We start from the raw sequence: 11663 nt of genomic DNA, 5'->3' as shown, positions 1-11663 counted from the left end.
CAAGTGCTTTTATCTCCCCACAGAGAAAGATATGAAACCTTCACCTACATCCAGTCAATATTTTAAGATGCATTATTCCCCAACCTTCTTTTCTGGTTCAGGCTATTACTGTGAAACTGACCTTTTAATGGTTGTAAAATTAAGCATTTCTCTAGAAGAAATCAATGGCCGACATTTGATTAGCTGCAAAGAATCAATATCAGATACATGAGCTGGCTCAAATAACTGCAGGTTAACATCACAGGCTGCAGAGATAACGCTCAAGTGATTTTTTAAATCTCTTTCTAATCTAACATGTGAAGCTTTCCTGTCCACTGAGTTTAATGTTTAATAAATGTATCTGAGAAATGTGCTGCAGAGCACTCACAGCCTTTTTTTTTAGCAACACTCTGAACTGACACAGTTACTGAGACACACTGATGAATATCTCCAGCAGAAAGTCAAGTGTCTCATTCAGAGTAAAAAAAAACACATCATAGACAGAGACCATAACAAATTATTGAAGAAAACAGATTAGATCCAGAAAACCATAAGTTATTATATGCAGCATGAGAGAGTAAAATACAGATTTAGATTTTCATCAAAGATTAGCTCCAAAAGTGCTAGATCCTACACTTCCCATGATGCAACTAGAGTGAGTTTTTTTCATTAGACTCTTGGTGCACGTACACCTGTACAACTGTTTACCTGACTACACTGTTGAGCAGAACTTACCCAAAACAAATCCTGACCCAAAGATTTTGCTTTTAAAATGGCCGCCGTTCAGACGTCAGTGACGGCTCCATATTTAACCAGAGTCACAAACTCTGATAAACTCTCACAATTTGTGACCTCTTCTGAACATTATTGAGTATTGATCAATAGCTATCGAAAATGTGACGCTGCCCAAACACCAAATTCTTATAATGCTGTTCCACTCCAAAAAATAACTCCAACTAATTAGACAGTTTCAGAAAATGAAGACAACACACGTGTAGCTACATATTGTTTAACTGCTGTTTAACAGCTTCTCGTCTTTATGTTCCAGCTGCACTGAAAATACTTTCTTTAAGTAGATTAACAGGTCAGAGGGGACATCTCCTGATCAGGAAACACTCATGGGTCAGACCACAGTGACTAACAGTGTATACGTTGTTGTTACTTGGGTTGAGGTCATTAAAGGGAAACTATCCATGTTTTATTTTCTATTGAACACATTAAAGTGTGAGGTACAGTATGAGTTCATTCATACAGAAAATGCTTTTTTAAAATCTTTTATTTAATGCTTATTATGTGCCACTGAGGACGGCAGCACTCTAAATGTGCAGATTAATAAATGAGGTGTACTCTTCTGGTCTCATGAAAAATAAACACCGTTTGAGAGAGCTGGCTGCGGTGGATATCCGTGGAATTAAAATCCCCGATGAGCATGTATTGCTAATTACTGCAGAGGCTCGGGGATTTCACATGGACATGTAACACAAACTCCTCGGTATTGTGCAGATGACTCAACATCTCAAATCAGCCCCTCGTCGTTAAAAACGGTGGATTACGAGGGATTATGTACAGTCCAGTCGTTTCATGTACACACAGCCTTACCTCGTCGGCGTCGCAGTTTGTCGAACACTGATCCAGGCAGCGTGCAGGAGGACGCAGTGAAACTGTGACCGAGCTGCTGCAGAGGAAACACACAACCCAGTGAGGAGTGGATTAAAGCCCAGGAGGGTTTTATGTATCACTAATTAACCCATTTTAAAGGAGGCCTAATGTTAAAAATATCAACCTGTTCCTTATAATAGGTCAGAGAAAATAAAGTGGATCGGTTATAATAACATCATATCAAGACACAGCAGATCAGTTGATTGTGTAATAATAATTATATTGGTAATGATTCTGACAGAGCTCAGTGTGAAGTGGTGTCATTTAAACTCTCCTGCCATGAACTTCCGTCCTGAGCTGTGGGGGGGTATCGATGTTTCTCTGGCCTTTCTCTCTCCTAACCAGGCTAAATTGATTTCCCTGCTTCGCCTTTGATCTCTGCGTTTGTTTGTCCCCACCGATGCTCCTTCCTGCTTTATCTCAGCCTCCGTCACCTCCCTCTCTCTCCTCCTCTCTCACCTCAGTGGGAGGAAAATTAATCCTGTTCCTCTTGTTCCTTTTAATCAAAGGAGCCTCACACATCAGGTCAGGTCGTCATTAAAGGTCGACACAGGTGAGAAGCAGCTGATTCGCAGCTAAATAATCCAGGCTGTTGTTACAGTTTGCTCATTCCGACTCCTTTGACACGTATAGGAAGTGAACAGTGATGACGTTTCCCTCTGTGGAGATGGTTTAATGGAGTTAAACTGCTGGGACTTTGAGCTCTGTATGAATGTTCTTTAGTGTACACGCTGACATCTTCAACACATCACTCTGTGCTTTAATTCAGAAGTTAATGATCACATGTGACTTTGTCCCACTACACATTGGAAATACATCATCATGTGTATCATTAGTGTCAGCTCATTTAAAATGTGGTTTATTTAAACATGCTAACACGTGTTCTGTGTCTGGACTTGGTTTAAAACTCGTATTACCTCACATGATCCAGATATGTCGTATGATGTATGTAGGGTAACCTACTTAACTTACCTCCTTACTGCCCTTTATGCTCAGTGCCATGTAGGGCATTAACACAGGATCTCCACCCCCATCTGGTCCTTGCAGGGTCTTTGGGGTCTTCAGCTCTCCCTCCCACGTCCAGATGTTACTTGGCTTTTGTTTGTGAGCTGAATCTGCTCAGTGGACTCGTGGTGTCTCTGCCTGCTCCTCCATGCTGCCTAGGCAGAAGAACCCTTCAGTTATGGGCACTCATCTGTCCTTTACCTGCTCTTATGTTGACTTTGTCATTGCTGTATGCAGAGTATTTAGGAGAAACCTGTGTATAGTTACTCTCAGCAGCTGCCACACAACCTGATCTGTTGTACATTGGCTGTTTTTTTAATTCTACCTTGTGAGCATCAGCCACAGAGTAGAGGACAAGGTCAGGATCACAGACACGACAGGAGAAGGGACTAACACATTCCAACACTTTAATAATTGAGAGCAGCGGGAGCCAGTTTCATCAGTCTACCTGCTGATGCTGAAGGTAAATGGACAAAGAGGATTTAAAAATCCAGAGATCTTCTTCTATTGAGGTCTTTTCAATCAGCAAACACAACAAAAGCTGCTCTGCCTCCTCTGAGAACCTGTTTCTTGGTGTGAATGGCCGGGCGGCTCCTCACTCTCCCTCTTTGTTGACTTTTTGAGAGCCGCTGTAATCAGCAGCTCTGTGGAGAGATCTCGCCGAGGCGACAGGACTGAGGCCTCGTTATGATGTGATTAGTTTTCAAATTGCATTGGGAGCTTCAAAGAGCAGCAGGAGAACGGAGGTGACATTTAGTGTCATTCTTAATGACTCCCATCTCCTGTATTACAAACTGGACAATATTAATGGAAATATTGTATTTTGATTTTCTGCATTCATGAAAATCAACATTTCTATTTATCAGGTGTGATGATGAATGGAGCCGTCGTTGCTCATGCAGCTGCTTTCTCTCTGGATGATATGTTCACTGTTGTTCAGACTTCTCCTGAGTTTTCTACGTCTGGATATCCTTCTTCATTCTGCCCTGAGTCGTATTGATTTATTTTTCTTAGTTAAAGATTGGAATCAGTTGGGATGTAGCATTTTGACATTTAAGCCAACTAACCTTAAACAGAGTTTTCTATAAGGGATTAAAGAACCTGTTTGTCTGACCCCTCATCTCCAGCTCAGATCTCGAGAAAACTCAACAACAAACTCAGCCCACCGTGTTTGTGGAGCAGAAACACGTCAATATCAGGCTTGAATTGTTTGAAAGTGAAGTTTTCCTGGACTGTGAACATCACAAATCTCAAAACATTCACCAGAGATGTTAAAAAGTTAAGATAATGACGTGTTCCAGCTGTTGCCCTGTGATCAGGAACACTGTTTGATATGTTTCCTTTTGCTGGATCATGCACGTCCACCTCATGTGACATGTCACTTCCTGTTTCTGCTCATGTCTGCGCGTCTTTATTTTTATTCTTCTGTATATTTACAGTCATCACCACTGAATGAGTGCTATTGTCAGACAGAGAAAAGTACAGGGGACGTTAGTCCCTCACTTATTCATCAGAAAATGGAGCCTTACCAAACTCAGGGTCAGGGTCAGTCCTGTTGTTCTGTTGATGTCGGCGTCCGATCAGCAAACGTTCTGTTCACGTGATCTGTTCAGTCTCAAACTACATGTTTTGTTGTTCAGTTCAGAGGATGTGTTGTGAGTGTGTGGTGTCATACAGACCTGAGTGGTGTGAAGGCAGCATGAGCTGAGCAGACTGTTGTTGGTCTCATGCTCTAACACCTTTGTGATGTCTGTGAATGACAGACGTTCTCTGACGTTATTGACATTCTCCTGTGTGATGGCTGAAGTTCGACAGTCGAGCATGAAGCCATTATGAGGACAGGACTACACATGATGCTGCATGTAGCTACAGAGGAAATGTTGCATCAAGAAACTGGAACATGTGAAGAAAATTCCAAACTACACACCTGTTCGTCAGGATCACTGGTTTAGTTGAACCGAACTGGATCACAAGCTTTTCTTTGTTTTTTAAATTTTCATTTCTGCATCATTGACAGGGAGGACAGAGTGTTCTCCATGTGATGGAGGACATTTTAACCAGCTACAGGCTCAGCTGATTCAAACCTGAAAGGCAAAAAAGTGTTAGAACTGCTACTTTCTTTGTGCTGTTTTACTCACCGTGTTATTAATGCTGCGTCATGTTTCTGATGCTGTAGACGTCTTTCTCTGCACAGTGACTGTTTTTATCTCCTCACCTCCACAGGTTGTTAGTTTCTGCTCTCTGTGTTAAAAGGAGAAAAAACACCAGACTGAATAAAAACCAAAAATTCACCTGTTGATGTACAAATAAGATTCAGCCTCACTCACTCTGCTGAACACTGGAACGCTTCTTCCATATCTAATTTTAGTTGATTTTATAAAGTTATAAAGTGAAGAAATCTCTTTTCTGAGCAGAAACTGTTAACATTATTATTAGGTTACTTGAAAGGGTAAAATGATACCCCCTATAGTGTGTGTCTCCCACCCCCCATCCTGCACTAGTGGCATTGCATTGTGGGAGTGCTAATAAAGCTGACATGAGGTCTGTTCCCAGCGTCCTCGGGTCCATCCTGATGTAAGATCTACACAAGTACGAGGCCTCTGTCATTCTGCAAGTCCACGATCCTGCAGACCCAAGGGAGCGTCCCACATGTCCGAATGGAAGTCGACATGAGAAGTCCATCCTTCAGATAAATAAATAAACAGATGAATACATAAAACATGGAGGCAGCGAGCGGAAACATGTTTACATGCACATCCAGCAGCTCAGCAGCACACAGCATGTGTGTCTGCCATGATAACATCACAGTGCAAAGACTAGGTTAGGAAATATACAACTCTGATCAGACTGAACTGCATATGAAGTATTCTCTTATCCGGCCACATAAAAACCTCAGCCTCAGGTTAAAAGATACATGCAGCCTCCTTCAGTAATCCTCCAATATTGAACCTTTTTCACATCACAGAAACATGTCCTGAAATTGCAGACAGCAGACTGTGGAACTTGTTTTAAGTGACTGTGATATAAATATTTAAGAGCTATATCAAAAGCAGCTTTACTTTACATCACAATCACACTCTTTTATGGAGTTATTCCACACTAAAGGAGTTTCTGGAGGTATAAAGTGGTGTTTAGTAATACAGCAAACACTCCGCTCCATTCATCTCCTCTCCTGCTGTTCGCACACATTTTGTTGGTATTTTTCAAAATTACACAGTAGGTGGAGAAAGACTCAAACTGGCAACAAAATTACTTTTACTGAATAGTACTGTGTGGGAAGAAACTGCCAGAAAATTAAAGCTTCTCAGTTCTATTGTTTTTATGGCTCTTTTCCTTTAATGGGACAAACGCAGTGGAGAGGAACAGGAGACAGGAGGCAACAACCTGCAGCACATCTACAGGTGGTTAGTTTTAGCTGCAGTCAAGCACACAACACTGACCACCCGCTCTGCTGACTGTCGACGCTGCCAAGACAAACCTCTGGAGAACAGACGAGCTTTAAAATAAACACTCATGATCAACAAAGGAACCTGAACACTACAAGTCAGCTGTGGTGGCCCCGGTCTCTGGACTGTGCTATGATAAGGTCTATTCTAATTAAAACTCTCATTCTTGGACGCTGAGGCAATTAGTCATCATTTATATTTGCACTCTGATAAGATTACTGGACGTAGAAAGAAAAAGTCCAGACTGATGCATCAGAACCAGAAACATTCTTTCCTTCTTGCCAAATCTTGTTGCCTAGATTACCCACAATGCAGCTGAACCTCTTGACAGTTAAGTGGTATGGTGCGTTACAGTTGTACTCGGATGTCGGAATTTCCAAGTTCTGAGTCAGAAGTTTGAACCTGAACGCCCCCGAGGTTGAATTTCCAACTCAGAAAGTCGGAGCGACCCCACCAGCCCTGACAGAAGAATTCAAGATGGCTGCTCCTCACATCACCAGTAGTGAACCCTCTGCTAATGTTCCTGTTTATAGCAGTTCAGTCTTAACAGTTTCACATTAAGTCACATAGTACTGTTCACTTTTTATCTGTGGTCATGTTGCTATGCTTTAACTTTAGTGTTATTAACTGTTGTTGCTAACAACAGCTAGTCTGAGATAGGTTTGAAACAGTTTGTGTTCATGGCTTTACGTTATGTTTTCTCTGATAGACTCTGACTCAGGTGACATCACCTGAGGTCATTTATCAGACTTCACAGAGCTCTCTACAAAGGCTTTACACTGTTTTCTCATAGGCAGTCCTGACGAGGGAAATCAACAGAGTCCACCTTTAAATGAAATTGATTTTAAATCTGCCTTGGTTGGTGTTAATCTATCAACACAGTGACTTATGAGGCGATCAGCAAACCTCTCCGGTTTCTACCAGCAGTTCTCCGATAATGCCTCAGAAACATTTTAAAAATCTGACGGTGCATTTAGATCGAATACAAAGCAAACATTCACCTTTATCAGCACAAATGTGACCAATCGAGTGTTTTGTCCAGTTTGTTTTCATCCACCACAAACAGCCACAGTCACTGAGACCAGGACCTACGCTACTGTGTGTTATTTTCCTTGGGTTTTCGTCATACAGTTTCATAATAAGCAGTAAGATCAAGTCTCTACCTGTTGCAGAGACTCCATAACAGAATAGTTTACTGTCATCTCCACTGCTCGCCTCACCTCTACTCCTCAGTGTTGAGTTCAACATGTTCTTTGTATACAACTCTTCTTTTTCCTCCTTTTTTAACTGTAATAAACATAATAATACCCCCACTCCAACAGCCCACACAAACAACCTTTCCCTCTCCCACGGGAAGATGACTTAGAGCCTGATATGGGTTTTCATTCAGACTCGGGAGGTTGAATAATCTGTGTATAATTATGTGCAAAAAGACAGGGAACAGCGGTAATTGGCACCTGATATTCTCCTCTCCCCCTCCTCTAACAGAGCTGCATTTGAATAATCTCCACAGTAGGGCACACACACCCAGAGATAAGTGCTTCTCGAGAAAAGAGCTGGAGGTCTGGAGATATGAGAAAAAATGACACGCATTCACTGTCAAACACACATTCAGGCTCTGATGGACACATAATCCTTTCTAAAGCTCTCAGTGGCTTTTATGTTTATTGCTTTTCCTACTATTTTGCTTTAGGTGAATGTAGGGATACTGCAGTAAAATGGTTGTAATCTGGGAACCAGATCTTCACTTGATGAAATGTTGCATCTGGTTCAGTTTGCAGGTGAAGAGGATGATGAACTGTAGGAATCAGTAAGCTAGTTTGAATGTCAGACACTGCATGAAGGGTTAAAGATGCCATATGTACATCTTTGCTATCGCTACATAGCTAACATTAGCATTATCAGCTGTTTACTTCAGCCATGGTTGCGTTAGAATATGTCCTCTGAGCAGAGCTACTTGTTGATCCTCTCAGGTTGGACTGAGGGCAGGTACTACAGTGATACTACAGTGATGGGAAGGGATGGGACGGAGCTAGGTGATTAGCATGCTAGCTTCAGGAGAAAAGAAGTGATAGAGCTAGGAGCAAAACATGGCCGTTGTTTTCCACCTCTGGAGGCAGCTCTTAGTGAGTAAAGGAAAGAAGTTTGACGCTGAGCTCATGTTTCTTCTAGACTGATTAGTAAACAGCTGTTGATGCTGACACTGGCTATGTAGCATTAGCAAAAACTTACATATAGCACCTTTAAAGCCAGGCTGTGCACTAGTGCTACAGACTCTCTCTACAAGTTAGTGTATCAGTTGTGTGCGTCTGTACACGACTCCCTACTGTGACATTCTCACTGAACTGAATGTGTGATTTTTACCATAGTATGAAAGGGCACTTAAATTTCCTCCTGTACGTGGCCTTTACATTTGAAGTCAAGTGAAATATCTTTGTTCCGTGCTGATAAGGTTGAAGTCAGTCTCATGGAAAATTCATCCTCCAGTGCTCAGTTTGAAATATCTATTCAGTGTCTCCAAGAACACACGCAGCAAGTTAAGTCAGTCATCTGAGATTGGAACAAATGTTCTTACACAAATACAAGGATTAGACCCTGATGAATGAAGACATGTTGTCTGGTTTCATTTCTGATGACAGACTGATGACAGTCTGGATGTTTTCTATAAGGGAAATTAACAATACAACAAAGTAAAAATACACAAGTATCACAAGTGAATGTAAAGTCTGAAACCAGTAGTTGTTTTGTTTATTTCTTTCTTTTTAAAATGAAATGTGAATCTGAAACGTGGCCAGTAAATCCAACTGATAAATGTAGTGGAGTAAACAGTATGATATTTCCCTCTGAAGTGGAATGTAGAAAGTATAATGTCGTCTGTACTTATTCAGTTACTTTCTGCCTCTGACATTACTCTTCTCTTGTGTTGCCTGGATGCTGCACATCAGCACATTACAGTGAGATGTTTGGTCTCCACTGAGAGAAATGTGAACCCCAGCAGTTTAAATTGTTTTGGATCAGAAGATCTGATGATCTGTGATTAATTATTCCTGTGATGATTTTTATTTTCTCCCACGAGGACCAAAAAATATTACACTTGTTTCACAATTAGTAGATTTCCCCTTTGAGTACACTAGCTTGTTATTAAAAAGTGATGCTGCAGTCAGAGGTGAAGCAGTTGTTGTACTCAGGTACACCTGGACATGATGAACTCATGTCTGTAATGTTGAGGTTTAACACTGAGAGCTGTTGGTTCAGTTTGTTTGGTCTTTTTTTTACTTTAAACTTCATTTTGTTTCAGTCGATTCCAAAACCTGCTCTCACTTCACAAAAAAACAAAACATCCATATTTTCCAACAAGAAGTCATTGTGCTTTGAAAAGCCATCGATGGCCCACTCAGACATAATGATGTTCTTACTCTCAATTATCATGAAAGCCATCAGCATTAGTCTCCAGGGGCAACATCAGCGCCCTTATAGCCTCATGTACAGTAGACACAAGAGGCTGTGTAGTATTACAGCAGGGTCGTTACTGCTCTCAGTGCCGGGGCAAACAATGTTTACACAGATCTTTGCTCCATGATGAGGACTCGGTGCACCGCAGTGACTGATCAGCTCCGTCCTACAGAGCAGAGTCTGCGTCTGCCCTCTGCAGTCATCGCATGAATAAATAATGGTTTAATAGTGGGAGGTTGTTGTTGTTTCCCTCCATGCACTGTCCTCACCATTAACACACACACACACACACACACACACACTGTATACACAGACCTCTACGTTGCCTTTGACCATACAAGTTTCATGGATTTTCAAACTGCGCATCTGCATTATTCAGGATGTTGTTCATATGCTACTTTGCTTCAAACACTGATCGGCCGCACCGCCTTGAAATATTCATCAGTGCTATAAAATAAGAATCAGTACAGGAAAATGTGAGAATACATAAGTGCAGAGGAGTTTCCCAGTAGACCTGGACTGTATCTGTGACTACCACTGTACATGTGGAAGAAGAACATGGTATTATTATGTTAAATAGACAGATGGCAGAGGAAACTTACTGGAGGGACTTCACCCTTTTTACTTTTCACATTTAATCCTCATTTAAAACCATGGTGATCAATAAAAACACTGTTGATCTTTTTTTTTCACCAGATTTCAGGGATAAACGGATGAATTTTTCTGTTAAATTCTGAGAGGCTGCAGGCTGCAGTATTTTTTGATGCAATTTTCTTACAAATCCAGTTCATACAGTTTGTAATTTATTAATTTGGAGTGGCAGAAGCTGCATGTTTAAACTTGTTACCTGGTTTTTCTTCAGGCTTTCAGGCTCCTGCTTCAGCTTCAGCTCCTGTGTTCTGCTCAGTAAAATCCCTGTTTTTGTCAGTGGAGTCTGGTACTGATATATAGTGATGTTTCTGGTTAAACTGAAAGGATCTTGAATAAAAAGCTCTGTCTTGGCTTCAGGTGGTGGGAGTTGGATCCTCCACTGCCTGTTCAAGCTGGTAGTTACAATTTGTTTTTCCCAAATCATAATTTCTATTTTCTGTTCCACAATCTTCCCAAGTCCCTCTCAGCAAGTGAAGAACCAACCCTCAGGACACAAACAGCGCTGAACTTTACAGCTGCAGCAGATGAACGACATGAAAAAACACAAAGTCATACACATAAACACATAAATTATAAAACAACATCAAAAACAAAGTACAGTTTTCTGACAGCATGCTGTGTATGACCTTGTGAAGCAGATTTCAACAACAGAATGAATAATTGAGGCAGTGAAACAAAAGCAGGATCAAAGAATTGAAGCTTTGGTCTCGTCCTTCAGCAGCAGCTCAGTCTGAAGATGAAGATGGCAGAGGAACCTTCTGACAGACACCACAGCACTTACTCTGCTGTGTGTCGTCTTATGTCATTTAGTAACCTGTGACGTGTGGCTCCTGTGAAGGAGGGCTGAGGGTTTCTACTGTTCTCTGCATCACTGAGAACATTATGGAAAATGGTTTATTTCTCCTGTCTCTCACACTGATCCATGTTTACATGTCTAAAGTGTTTTATGGCCTCCCTGAAAACTGTGTGACTGCAGAGGAGAGGATTTGTCTGTCTGTGGAGCTGCTGTGAGAGAGTGAGTTTTAAATATATTCAGCTTCAGTGTTTTTAAGGTTTAGTAGTTAGTTAGGAGGAAAGTAACTTTGAAAGGTCTGCTGCAGTTCCCTTATTAATGCAGACAGCTTCATTCATTAATTAAGTTAGGAGTCACTGGATTCTGTACCTGATCTGAAGTGATCACTATAGATCCTCTGCTCGCTTCAGCTCGTTTTCTGGCAGTAATCCATTTCTCTCAGGATCTTTGGGAATCTGATCAAATGCTCTCCCCCTTTGTTTGACCCCAACTGTCAGTGTACAACAACTGTCCACCACTTTATATTTCACCTTATCCACAGAGACAATGTTAATCAGTGACTGACATGAGCTGCTGCAGGTGAAAGTGACGTTTGTTAAACATGAGAAGCTTCTGCCTGAAGGTTTTCTTCTCTGAACTGAGAGAATAAGAGAAAAGATTCAGAGCATCAACAGAAC

This window comes from Lates calcarifer, linkage group LG12 (genome assembly GCF_001640805.2).
Source record: "Lates calcarifer isolate ASB-BC8 linkage group LG12, TLL_Latcal_v3, whole genome shotgun sequence".
In the NCBI taxonomy this organism is placed as follows: Eukaryota; Metazoa; Chordata; class Actinopteri; family Centropomidae; genus Lates; species Lates calcarifer.
This window is presented reverse-complemented; position numbering follows the sequence as displayed.